Source organism: Arachis duranensis, chromosome 2 (genome assembly GCF_000817695.3).
Source record: "Arachis duranensis cultivar V14167 chromosome 2, aradu.V14167.gnm2.J7QH, whole genome shotgun sequence".
Taxonomy (NCBI): Eukaryota; Viridiplantae; Streptophyta; class Magnoliopsida; order Fabales; family Fabaceae; genus Arachis; species Arachis duranensis.
Window position 1 is genome coordinate 54372943 of NC_029773.3, and position 445 is coordinate 54373387.

Below are 445 nucleotides of genomic sequence, written 5' to 3' on the forward strand. Positions count from 1 at the left end.
TGGACTCACAACCTAAAGATAGCCTGGACTCCTGGGATAAGCTGGTCACGGCCTTCTTGGATAAATTCTTTCCTCCTCAAATGCTGAGCAAGCTTAGAGTGGATGTTCAGACCTTCAAGCAAAAAGATGGTGAATCCCTCTATGAAGCTTAAGAAAGATACAAGTAGATGACCAAAAGTGTCCTTCTGACATGTTTTCAGAGTGGACCATATCAGATATATTCTATTATGGTCTATCTGAGTTTTCCAAGATGTCATTGGACCACTCTGTAGGTGGATCCATTCACCTAAAGAAAACGCCTACAGAAACTCAAGAACTCATTGACATGGTTGCAAATAACCAATTCATGTACACTTCTGAGAGGAATTCCGTGAATAATGGGACGTCTCAGAGAAAGGGAGTTCTTGAGATTGATGCTTTGAATGCCATATTGGCTCAGAACAAA